General features: G+C 44.4%; 1 protein-coding gene across 22 annotated transcripts in view; it reads right to left on the minus strand.

The window, feature by feature from the left end:
• Positions 1-13,092, minus strand: part of sox1a (SRY-box transcription factor 1a) — a 79,731-nt gene that overhangs the window by 51,327 nt on the left and 15,312 nt on the right. For 5 of the 22 annotated variants that reach the window (XR_007032139.1, XR_004784389.1, XR_004784390.1 and 2 more), the window contains 2 exons: positions 12,694-12,780; positions 12,345-12,524 (listed from right to left, as the gene is read on the minus strand). The exons of 15 other annotated variants lie outside the window; for them this stretch is intronic. The gene's annotated coding sequence lies outside the window, so the exon portion shown is untranslated. The remainder of the gene's footprint in view (positions 1-12,344; positions 12,525-12,693; positions 12,781-13,092) is intronic. 2 more of the 22 variants (XR_007032141.1, XR_007032137.1) reach the window with 1 other exon arrangement.

Genomic DNA, 13,092 nt, shown 5'->3' on the forward strand with positions numbered 1-13,092 from the left:
TCCAGGGTAGATAAATCCAACAAAAGGGCCAAGGCCTTGCCCTCTCTGCATGCAGAGTTAGAGGGACTGCAGCACTAATCAGTGGGAGAGGATCACATCTGGCCTGACAGCAGCTGCATCACTGTTTAGAGGAGCTGCCAGCGTGAGAAACACACAGGTCGATTCCCTTTTCTCCCTGGACAGAGTGGGTGTTCTTCTAATTCATTTCTTCTTTCTCTGTCCTTTGCTTTGAGCCAGCCAATTAACCTGGGTGCAGTGCACTAATGAGTTCCCTCTGGTGGCTCTGCGCCGCTCAATGGCGAAGAGGGAAGAGCAGGGTGAGACGAAAGAGAAAAGCGGCGAGGGGTCAGGGAGGGACAGCATATTGGGCAGTGGGTGGGGGCGGCAGGGCGGCGCAGACATGGCAAAGGCGAACGTGGGCTAAGAGAGTTTGAGAAAAAGGGTGAAGTAGGGTTGATAAAGGGGTGAGGAGAAGGGAGGGATGAGGACGGAGGGGTTCGGGGTAAGGAAAAATATGGGATGGGTTGGTGCAGGAGGAAAGGGGACAGAACACCATCCAGTTGGCCACTGTCGGCCTATCACCAAGACATTGTCAGCCAGACAATGGGCTTATCAGCCTCCTTTTCACACCAGTATGATTAACTGGGAGGAATGGGAGGCAGAGAAGGGGAAGGGAAAGGGTACGTCCTTGTACCAGCCCAGTAAATGTCAGAAAAGGGCCCAAGCAGCCGAACTAGCCTCATGGATTGAGCATACGTTACAGAGAAAAAACCTAGGTCAGTTTTAAACCCACTGTAAAAAAAAACAACATCCTCCGTGCGTTAGCCACGTAAGTGACAGAGGTGGGAGGTTCGGCCGTAATAAATCTACGACCTTTGTAAATATATCTCGCTAACCAGATTAACAGGGAAGAGATAAGCACCTTTAAGCACCATTAGCTAAATCTGTCCGTGTCATCAGTCACATTAACACCACAAAGCACAGTGAGGTGCAGTAGAACCTATGTTTGTAGAGGGCTGAGTTTAGAAAGGATGGAAAATAACAAAAATAACAAAAAAATGTTTCTCAAAACTATTGGCAATGTACATTGCATTCCCCCCACTGCCCCAAATCAGTTTTTCATGATTGCCTAAACACTTCTTTCCAATCTGACGTCACATTTTCAAAACAATTAACACACAGGCTGAAAACAGAAGCAAACTGTACAAATGACTCAAACGCTCACAACACACCACACCATGTTGTCCCCAAATCAATCACTACACAATGCACAAGAAAATACAGATAACAATTTGGGTTCAGTTTTACTGTAATTTGTGCCTATGCCATTTGTTACATCATTATAGTTTGTGTCAAAAAAGGCAATTAAGCGAATCACATTCTCCCAATCTGATTTTTACTAGAGATAAAGCCCTGCGGCACTTTTTGAGATGCCCTGTTGAAATAAATCTTAAAAAGACATTTTTCAAATTAACTTTAATTATTTGATTATTGTCTGCAGTTTTTTTGTGTCCATGAACTGTCTTTGACATGTAAAACCTATAGGAAGCATCTAGACTAGACACATTTGGACATTCAAGGTGGTTCACCTTTTGTACTACATCAGTGCATTTTGTACTTTGGCCTCTTTGATCCACGCTTGCAAAAAGCAACGCAGAGGTGGCACCTTCTATAGGTGGACTGAAGATTTGTGAAAAGTAGCTTCACACAGGTGCATTAAAGATTCATAGTTATGTCATTTCTATTAGCTGTAAACAGATGTTGGCCTTTTGTTTAGCACAGTTAAAGCAATAGACTCATGGGTCTTTGTACATGAGATCTGTGTGAACTGTTTTGAAAGAGGGTGTAACAGATACGTGTGAACCCAATGAAAAAGTGTAAACACGTTTGTAAGAGAAGACTTCTGATGTGCTAAGAATGTGATGATGGAGATCGATTGGATCCCAGGTTTCACTAAGTGAAAAACATTTCAAACCAAAAACAAACCTGCTACGTCTAAATTAAATTTGCTTCTCATGGTTGTTTATGATCTATTAATTTTGTCTGAAACCGGAACATCATTTGTTTGTGAGTAATGCCGGTTTAAAGCCACTAACGCGTATTTGTCAAAACTGGTCTTGCCTGCCAGCGGCACTTTTGTCAAGCCAGGCGAGAGCTTGACGGAACAATAGATGACTAAGAGAAGGCTTCAGCGAAATTTGTTTGAGTCATTGTGAAATAAGTCTCGTGGGATATTGATCCCGGTTTGTTTGTTGACTTGCTCGCCACTTCCCATTTGTGCGGCCTTGACATCCATCTGTCACACAGAGACGCTGACAGAGGGGAGGCAGGAATGGGTGTGGAAGTGATTTACAATGCGAGCGAACAAAGGTGGATGGAAAAAAACTTTCAACAGGTTTTGAGAGGAGACATAATGTAGGGGGAAATTAAGAGATTCTTTAAATACTCTACCAATAATGGAAATATAAATTCCTTATCCTATGAATCCAGACAAGCTCATGTTCTTGTTGCTCAATGATGCCAATTCAGCGGAAAGTGTTATAAAACCGATGCTCGGAGTAACAAGTGGTTGTGCTCTTCATTTGCTTCTTTTTTCTCCATTTCTGTCTTTTTTTCTTTCTGTTTCACAGAGGAAATTATGCAGTAATTAGATGGTATATCAGATGGAAGCACACAACTCAAGAGCCTAGCGCTAACTCGACCTCTTCTCCACAGGAAGATGGGAAGAGGAAAATATGGAGGAGGGCGGCCATGACTGGAGAGGAGAAAGTGGCAGAAGAATGCATCGAGGTAATAATTTATATATATATATATATATATATATATATATATATATATAAATAAAAAAAATGGGGAGAGGGATAGCAGGAGCTGGGGTTCGGAGCATATTGTGTCAAAGAAATAAAACGTGTCACTTAACCAAAGAAAGACGATGAGAGCCGTGTGCACGATGTGGGGCGAGGGGGGGAGGGTGGTCTAGAGCCGGGACGGCTGGGAGAGGTGAAGGAGGCGAGGTTAGCTGTTAAATAAGGTGGGGGTCATAAGAGAGGGGAGTGGGGGTGGATGCCCACCGTGGTACAAATGAGGGGTCTGGAGGCAGGGGGGGCCACCCACGGAACAACTTGGCCAACAAAGGTGCTTCTGTCTTGGCCTCCCTCCTCCACAGACCTCCTTGAGTGGGCAGGATTCCATTAGCAAGCTGCAGAACCTGGGGTCTATTCATCCGCCCGTCCAGGCCTGACTGAGTGTGTTCGCGAGCGCACAGACACACATGCACAATGAACCACACACGTGCTCCCCCAGCGTGCGCTAACACACGAACACACACACACGAACACACACACAGAAACACGAACACACGAACACACACGAACACACACACACACACACACACACACACACACACACACACACACACACACACACACACACACACACACACACACACACACACACACACACACACACACACACACACACACACACACACACACACACACACACACACACACACACACACACACACACACACACACACACACACACACAGCTAATTAATCCTCAGATTACCCAGCCAATTATTACCACACTTGTACTAATTAGAAATTATTTAAAGCATTTCCCAATTAGGGTTTATATGCTCAGTTGGGCAGGAGTCTGCCTCGATAAACCAACTGATTTTACAGTGAGTGGGGGGAAATAAAACAGCAAGCTCATTCGTTTATATATATACACACATCCGTGTGCACGCGTACACACACACACACACACATTTCTGGGTCCGACTGTGGTAATCAGGCCGTCTCAACTCGTCCCTCTCTCAGGACGAGGGGGATGAGGACAGACAGCAGGAAGAAAAGAGAAAGAAATAAAACAACAAAAGACGTGCTCCTTCAGTGCAGCAGCAATACTGTAGGTCGCTCTTGTTAGGGCTGGGGACAGTGATTAGGAGAGGGCCACAATAAGACCTGCCAGGAAACACATGCCAATTACGTTACCAGGAGAACCATGGACCCTCATTGCTATGGGAAACCCACTAGTTTCCGCACCACACGGCCCCTCACACACACACACACACACACACACACACACACACACACACACACACACACACACACACACACACACACACACACACACACACACACACACACACACACACACACACACACACACACACACACACACACACACACACACACACACACACACACACACACACACACACACACAGACAGACAGACAGACAGACAGACAGACAGACAGACATACGGCTACATCCACCAGCTTTTTCCAACCCTTTGATTATATTATGACATGAATAAGGGGAGGCCAAGATAAAAACAAGACGGTAAAAAAAAAGAGGAGATGACAGCGCAGTGCAATGGTAAAAGTTACTGTAGTGAGACGACAGAGCAAAAAGTTGGTTGCTAAGCAGGATAAACCTTTTACAATCTCCCCGTGGATTAAAAATTGTGTCTTCTGGTTGGCCAAACTTTCGCAGAGACAATGATGGAGGAAGAGAGGACACAAGAGTTGGGAGGGAGAGAGCGAAATGGAAAAAAGCAACAAACAAGGCTGTGGTGGGATAACGGGGGCGGGACTCCAAGGAGAATTATTAGTGGAGAGAATTACAGGCTCATCCATGGGTGACATGTAAGCCTCAGCCACACACTCAAATGTTTACAACACTGATATTTGCTCAACCGCGATGTTATCAGGCCGTCGATGTAATTCTCAGGGCTTTTGTTCTGACTTTGCACGGCAACACTCCACCACGTCTACAGATGCAATAACCAAGACGCTGATATCGGCAGCACAATGTTTGCCAGCAACGTTTTCCTGAGAAGCTGGCGACATGACCCGGGGTAGAAACAGAGAGGGAAAAAAACTCGCTCTGGAATATTTGCGGTGATGTGATGATGGCTGAGATGTTGATTAATGTGCACGCTTCTCTGTTATTAAATAAACAGGGTGAATACACAAAATATATTGAATAAATTAGAGCGTGGAACCGCTCTCCTCTGCAACATCCAGCTCATTAGAATGCATGAGGAAACGATGTTCTGATTGCGACAAGAGTCACTCATTAAGCCGTGTTTGTCCCCCGCCAGAGCACCACTCCCTGCACGCCACCCCCCTCTGGCCCAAAACACTTACCCCTCACGCCTGCCACACACTCCACACCAAATCCCTCCCCACTGCACACTCTCCCGCTAAAAGCTCCCTGACTTAACGTCACCCCCGTCCCAGTGGATGTCACCAACAAACCACTAACCCTCCTTTCACCCCCTTTTCACACACATAGTCCTCATTTTCCTCCAGCCCCCTCCTCCCTCCCCCTTCTCCTCTGCTGGGATCTGTGTCATCATTTTAATTAATTTCTAATCAGGCGAGAGTAAACTAATCAAGGGAGGCGTTAAACAATGACAGCTCTGCCTGCTCAGCCTCACACCGGGGGCCCGCCAGGCTGCTCTGCATGCCGAGAGGAGCAGCACGTTGATAAACAAGTCAGCGTAGACAGGGTTATCTTCCCCCATCTCCTCTCCCGTACATGTTAATATGGACCTGCGACGCAACGCATATGTGGGCCCGTTATTAACTTACTACTATTTGACATGTGGAGCCACTGAATGGTCACTTCTCAAAGCCTTGGGTGTAATCTGTGTCTAAATAAACATGTCTCGCTTCGTGGACATATGATGGAAATGCATGTAAATGATCAGGATGGACAAACAAATAGCCTAACCCCCGTCTGAATGGTACCGTATGTATCTGCTTAGAATGGGTTGCACAAAGACTGCAGTTATCTGTAGGCGGCCAGATCCCACCAAGGCTGAGCCATTGTGAAAAAAACAGAGAGAGAGGGAGAGAGAGAGGGAGAGAGACAGACTTTTGGGCAATACATAAACTGAGACAATGTCACAAGAGAGTGTTGATTAACCTCTGCCAGGCTTCCCCCATGTGCCTAAAAATGCCTTAAACCAACATAAGTGATTCGTAATTGGCAAATTCTAACTATATGATTGCATGACAATGAAGCTGATGACAGAAGGTGACAAAAAATTAGTTAATGGCCACCGTCGCACCGGATGGCGAAGTGAAATTTTTTTTAATGTGCATTTTCGTGCTGTTTGAGTGTGTGATTGGCATTTGAGTGAGCCCTCAGACGCGCGTTAGCCAGAGCTACATGTCTGCAAACTGAGGTCGTCATCACCGCGGGAGCCGACGGGTGCAGCGGAGTCGCCGCTCTCACAGTTTTGTCAAGGTGTTAAGGAGAAAGCCGCTTTTATCCCTCCCTCATCAAAGCTTTTGCAACTGGACCTGATTTCTCCTCCAGTCAGCACCATGGCAACAGATGACTATCGAGTTAAGAACGAAAGACCAACGGCGTAGTTACATGATGACACACAAGCAAACAGATGCCACACTTGCACTTTTTACACACAAAAACACAACACGGACAACATCTGAACTTTTGAAACTTTTGCGCTCAGTCACGCAACGACAAAAGACAAGGACGAAGCTACATGGAGATCGATGTTTAGGGCGAATGTATTGCTTGAAATTAAGAGCATATTTCAGTAAGAAATAGAGATGAGTGTGTTGAAAAAGATTTATTTTTTTTTTAAATATCAAGCTCAACCCCCCCCCCCTCCCCAAATCACCACCTCCTTCCTTGCCATCTTTGCCAAGTATTAGATTCCCATGCCAACCGCTTCCCTGGGATAGAATAAGGATTGCGGAGGTGGGAAGCTCAAACCCTTCTATAACATGTCAAACAACGTTGGAATCCAAAACGCAAGAGGAAGAGAAAAAGGGTTAGAGGCAGATTTTCTACCGGGAGAAAGAAACTGTCACATCATCAGATTGGTTATTCTAAGTGGAGGGATGTGGGTATGGGGGCGGGGAGGGAGGGGCGGGGTGGCAGAGGCTTGGGCTGGCAGAATCTGGCAGCGATACACGATGGCGGTATTTCCACTAAAATAATCAGCCCCCAGGCAATGGAAGGGATGGGGAGGGGAGGGGGCGGGGGGTCTGCAGTGTTGTGGAGGGGTTGTCGGGAAGAGACACACAGAGAGGTTAGGGATTGTATGGGTGGGAGAGGGAGACGGGGTGGGTGAGGAAGGATATAAGGGAGGGAAATAGCAAGATGGAGAGAAAGAAAATCTGGGAAGCAAACCAAGGAAATCCTGCTTCTCAGATATGCAGCTGTGGAATTAAAATTGGTATAAAAACACAAGAACAAAAATATACTTCACACTTCACAAGCCTATTGAAGGGTGGGGGGGGGGGGGGGGGGGGGGGGGGGGGGGTAGGGGGGGGAAGATGTGCCACTCTATGTTGGCACTGATACCTCAGGCACAAGGGGTAAACAGCTATTCTCCTCAGTTCATTTTGTCTAATGCAGTGGTTTCAGGGTGTGAGTGAGTAAGTTGGGGGGGTGAGGGTGGTGGCGGGTGAGTGTGGTGCCCCCGGGGGTCCGATCAGGCCACAGGGCAAGCTCAAGAGAGAAGACAAGAGCCCCTCGGAGACCAAGAAAAACAAAAAAATGCCCCATGAAACAATTTCTACACTTCTGCGTCCCCTCGAGCACATCACAACGAAACAGCGAGGCATTGATTCACGATCAAACGACCGTGATCGTCACTCAAATTCAATAATAACAACCTTCACAATCAAACGCGCTCTAAATATACTGTACCTCCACTTCAGGCCAGGATTAGGCCTTTTCTGCGCTCACACTCGTGCTGATGTGCCGCATTACGGAACAAAGAACGATCAGAATCGAAAACAACCGTGCAAACGCAGATAAAACGACAAATCAATTAATTTTAAATGTGGTGGGATTTTATTTTTTACAAAACATCACTGTATTTGATTGCGAAAATACGATCAGTTATTATAAAACAATTCTACGCAGGATGGCAAGATTCCCCACGATACATTTGCAAAATACAATGCGGCCACAAAACCCAGGAGGTGATATGTGTACGTAACTGCTGCTTGAAGACATTTTCAAAGTAAATTGCATTTCACTCAGCAAAACCAAGCAAACTTCTTTCATGATAGAAAGAGGAAAAGAAAACTAATTAATAACTGTGTGCTCCCTCTGAGAATCATGTTATCATATCCAGCCTACTGGAGTGTGACACCGCTAAAATAATACAATCATCAAGCATAATGAGCGAGTTAAAAAGTTCTCTTAAAGCATGTATCGGAGTAAATGGTTGCAGCTGGGCATTGTGTTATTTCATCACTGTAGAGACTTGATCTTAATACAAATCTCTATGTAATACAGGCCTATTCATGCAGCCTGCCATTCCCCTCTGGTTCAATTATCATGTGCTCTTTTGGAGAGGTATTCAATTAAAATAGGCTCCTCCTTTGGTTTTATCAGAAAATAAATTTGGAAATACATAAATAATAATTTTCAAAATGCTGTTTTGAAAAAAAGATGTTTTGCTTAGTAGTCAAGGAAGAGAAAAGTTTGGAAGTTTGGTCTTGGTTAAAGAGATAAAAATGACCAATTAAAAGGTAAATGGGATAATTTGGATTTTTCATATTTTATTCCAACCGTTTTTCTTAATAAAGATATTTAACAAGTAAAAAAAAGAACTCAATTACAAGATCGGAAAATGGAAGGAAAATGAAAGGACAATTAAGCATCCCGTGAAATCTCAAAAGAAAAGCGAAAGGCAAACCTCAAATCTACCTTATTCAATGAGCGGTGTTATTGTTGGAAGTATTCTCTACTGAATTTGTCAGCTTTCAATTCATTTCTCTGACATTCTCTCTGTCTGACCATCCAAGTCCCCTCCTGAGACAGATGAGTGGAAGCAGAGTTCCAGAGAGAGCTATCAGGATTAGGATAATTAATATCATCTCATTTCACTGTGCAGCCCTCATTTCTCTGCAGCCCACTGCACACACAAGGACAGGATGCAGTGAATACCACTGTGGCGACTGAATCCAGTCGGCTGTCAATCTAGACCCCCCCCCCCCCCCCCCCCCCCCCCCTACACACACACACACACACAAACACTCTCCCCAACTCACACATACACACATACACACACACACACCCATACATAAATACACCCTCCGCAGTGGCTAAATTGCAGTTTGAGAGACGACATGGGAGAGGCAGCGGTGGCAGTGGTGGTGGAGGGGGCTGCCGGGGCCCGGGGGACGCCATACAATGGAGCGTGCGGCTGACCAGCGTTCAGGTGAAATTGAATTGGAAATCTTCCACGGCTGGTTAGCATAACAAAGGGCCTCGTGGCTTTAGACAAAGGCTGCTTCTCTAATGCACAAAATCAATCTCTCTACGGGCTCGGTGCATTGTTCCCTCCCGCCATACAGGTGTTCCTTCAATGGTCCTTAATCAAAAGTGTCAAAACAAAGTTAAGAGTTATCTCTGCTCCTCCGCAGCTGCTTCTGCGGAGCAGAAAGACCGGGAAGGAGACCAGACGCTCACGCTGAGGGAGTGTGTGTGTGTGTGTGTGTGTGAGTGTGTGTATAGGATGCTGGATGCATTCACCTCATCCAACTGTATGCCGTGGTCTGTTGGTACTAAAGTTGAGCCATGCTAATCTCATTTTCTACCTGAGCCCTGTCCAAATGTGAGTAACTGATTTCCGATGATGCGATCACTGAAGTCCAGTCATGGAAAACGAAGCTGAATTTGGTCTTGGCTCATTTAAAAGGAGGTTGACGGAGGAAGGATTAAAGTGATGTAAGGAAGGCCCATCATTTCCCCCCACCCCCTTTACAAAAAAAAGTCAGATGCCGTCTCTCCCCATCATTTCTCATCTCTAACTTCAATCTGAAGGTTTAATTGGTAATTTAGGTAATAGGTTGTCCCTGAAGGTTGTTTAACAAAAGGAAAACAAGTAGCGCTTTAACGAGTGCACCGCACCGACTCCACTCCCCTGTGCTCCGATATGGCAACACTCAACCCACACTCTCTCCGTTCTCTGTAGGCTCAAGACCTTGACTCGCTCGGGGTAGACCGAATGGAATAGGACGGCTTAAAACACTGAATAGAGACCTCGGCCCGTGGTCTCTCTCTCTCTCTCTCTCTCTCTCTCTCTCTCTCTCTCTCTCGCTCTCTCTCTCGCTCCATGTGAGCCAGCTGCTTTTTCTACAAGAGGATGATAAGTGTTGTCATTTCTTCCCTCCACTCTCTGTCTTGCTCCAGGGTTATATTTATACAACTGAACTCTAAGTTCTCTATATAACACTGTGGCAGCCATACAGAAAAAAATAAATACAGGTAAATAGATCCGGTCTTCGAAGCCAGCTATAATCCCTTAAATTTTGTTGTCTCCATTTTGTATGCGTCCTTACGCCACATTCATACAGAGAAGTGTAAGAGCATGGCTGTGTGCATTATATCATCTGTTCTATTTGGAGAGAGGATGTATTTGATAAGGTGAGAATCTCTGTCGCCGCTCTGTCTGTGGATTACCACATCAAATAATAACGTAAATAATCTGTGTAGACTAATCCCATCTCCTAATAAGTGGCATCATAGACTCAACGCCTCCAGTTTGACAGCCGCCAGACGACAATCCATCAGTCCGCTGATATACACACTCTTAAAATTATACAGATCCCCATGGTTTTAAAATGTCATCTGAGTGACGGAGGAACCTCTGTATGAAACCTGACATTTTCATGATTGTGACAAGGGGACAGTCGTCTGGATAAAATCATCTAGCATGGTGGCATGTAATCTTATACCTCTGATAGTCACACCCATCACGCCATTGTCAGTTTCTTGAAAATATGAACAGATGTAAATATAATGTATGTTTTCATCATATACCTAAAATCAAGGTGACAAATCGGGTAAATGTACAGTAGAACATAAACCAGTCGATATGTCTATAATTTCGAAGCCCATTTCTAACAATAACTATTAAGAAGCAGTTAAAGAAAAGTGATAGCTGACAGCAGCAGCTCCCTGATCTGTCCAACCCACTGCACTTCCACTGCTCATTGTCCTTGAGTGAAATTTCTGGCTGTCTGAAGTAACACAAAGGGCACACAAACATATAATTCTACCTCTGACCTCTAAAATGTGTCCCAGGCTGATATCAGCCTAGCACCATGACATATTTTAAAAGCAAGCTACATTTCAAAATTCCTCTTTTTCTCTCAGTCTTGGCCTCACATCCAAACTAAACCACGTTTTTTCTTCTGAGAAACAAAGCTTTTTGAAAACAGTCAGAGTAGCTAAATATTAAAGCAACTGTAATAACAGCATCAAAATCATTTTGATTGGACTCTAACTTGTAAAATGTATATTTAAAGTATCGATTTACCATCAGAATCTTAAGAAACCTTAAAGATACCCAACCCTGTTCCAAATAGACTTTGGCGTGTTTGTTCCAAACTACTTCTCTGTGCCCTCAAACCAAAGCATAGGTCTGCCATGATATGATTGTGGGCTATGTACAGTAGCTGTGTCTAATAATTTTAGATGTGAACATGGCTGATCACAGTACGGTCGTTGGCATTAATCTGCCTTTACGCTGATTTTAAATGATGCCTTAAGAGTAATAAAATTGATTTGACCAACAATTCAGGGCAGCAGGGGACCTGCAGAGACCGTGAGCACACTATTTTTGTGCTAATTCAGTTTCATAAATGTGTACTACAGACAAGGTGAATTTAAGTGGTAGTGTGACTGCATTAAGTGAACTAACGGACGAGAGTGAATGCGACCACAGTGAGAATATCCCCGGTGGCCGGCAAAGCTAGTAAAACCGTGCGCTTGTGGGAGTCGAAAGGTTTTAACTCGAGCATAACGTTGGTATTTATCCAGGGGGCTTTCTGTGACATCTGGAGAGAAATCAAAGAAAGAACGTGTATAGTTTTCGATTGAGTTGTGGGGTCAGTCGGAGGCTGAGCTAACAAACACAGTCGGAGCATCATCTTACAGCTGGCGAGGTGTGGGGTGAATAAACAAGGACTGCAAATGGTCAAAATTCGTGTGAAAGACGCAGGGCGAAAAAGTCACTTCTTTTTCTGATGAACAACTAAATATAAACTAGTTTCATTTGCAAGTAGTAAAAGAAATGTCTAATATAATTACTGAACAGCTAATCTGACAAAAAAATCTTACTATGTAAAATATATGCTAAATTATTTATTCCTATCCTACCTTTGTTTAAAGTGCGTCTAGCAAGAGGCGTAGCTGTGTCATTTGCTATGTTCTGCACATAGACATCTCAGACAGAGAGAGACATTTTAGTATGAATGGATATCTTTGGCACGAAAACTCTCATTATTTTTCACACATGAACAGCATTGTCAAAATTAGCTTGGATTACCGTGGACGTCGTCTGTAGCTCTTCTCACTTCCACTATCACCAGCCGGCCAATCAACGGCCCCTCGGCTCAAATCGCACGCAGCCTCTGCTGCTTTGGCCCTTGGGAGGACTCATGCAGACCAGTTGATTAAAAATCACTTAGTGGAGAACACAAACAAAGCTGTCAGCCTTTGGCTTGCCCTTGGGATTGGAGAGATGGGGGGGTTGCAGAGGAGGGGGGTAGAATGAACAAGAGGAGATGAAGGGGAAGAAAGAAGAGCAAAAGAGACACTTGGCATGTTGAGCTAGATTTTTGAAGTTGACAAATGTTAGAATTAAGATTCTGGAAAAAGTGTGATTATTACTAAACTCATTATGACTGCTCAGAAGGCGTATTATAACCTCTTGTCTTGTAAATGGCTGAACTCCGGCCAGTGATCATCACCAACAACTGCTCCTGGCAAGAAAAAAACAAAGCACCTTTAAATGCATCAAAAGAGAAGGTTTTCAAAAAAGTCCCTGTCTGTGATGACTACTGAAGGTATTTTTATTGAAATAAAAGAAAACATTATACTGTAGACATGGTGAAGTGTCCACTCATCCTGGAATTGAAATGTCTTTCTTGTCTCAATTTAACCATTCACTAGCTTTTTCAAGTACAAAAAAACGTGGCAGTGACACATCACACTTTTTAATTTTTTAATCGTTTGGCTTCAACAAGATTCAATGAGCTTGTGCTCATGTCACCAAATCCAATCATTCGTTTCAG

The sequence above is a fragment of the Scophthalmus maximus genome, chromosome 14 (genome assembly GCF_022379125.1).
Source record: "Scophthalmus maximus strain ysfricsl-2021 chromosome 14, ASM2237912v1, whole genome shotgun sequence".
In the NCBI taxonomy this organism is placed as follows: Eukaryota; Metazoa; Chordata; class Actinopteri; order Pleuronectiformes; family Scophthalmidae; genus Scophthalmus; species Scophthalmus maximus.